Source organism: Ammodytes marinus (genome assembly GCF_949987685.1).
Source record: "Ammodytes marinus genome assembly, chromosome: 12".
NCBI lineage: Eukaryota > Metazoa > Chordata > Actinopteri > Uranoscopiformes > Ammodytidae > Ammodytes > Ammodytes marinus.
In genome coordinates, this window is record NC_137216.1 from 31591752 (window position 1) to 31592292 (window position 541).

A 541-nucleotide genomic window follows, 5' to 3' on the forward strand; every position below is an offset into this window, starting at 1 on the left:
ACACCAACCCTTCCTCTGTCTCCACTCCACTAGCTGACCTCTGTGGCATGACGGTTGACTCCACACAGCTCTCATTTTGAACCCACAAAACTTTATGTTGCACTCGAGTCGAAAACGCACAAAAACCCTTTCACACACACACACACTCTCTTTCTCTTTCTCTCTCTCTCTCTCTCTCTCTCTCTCTCTCTATCTCTCCCTCTCTCTCTCCCCCTCTCTCTCTCTCTTTCTCTCTCTCTCTCTCCCCCCCGTCGCTCTCTCTCTATCTCTCTGTCTGTCTCTCTCCCTCTCTCTCACACTCTCCACCTCTCTGATACTGTCTTATACTCTATGAATTCTTACCAGTTTAAATCAATAAATACACATTGACTGAACCGTTTTTAATTGAGGCTACTCATGCTCCGTTAATTCATGTTTTCAGATTACAGACAGACAGACAGACAGACAGACAGACAGACAGACAGACAGACAGACAGACAGACAGACAGACAGACAGACACACACACACACACACACACACACACACACACACACAGTATTT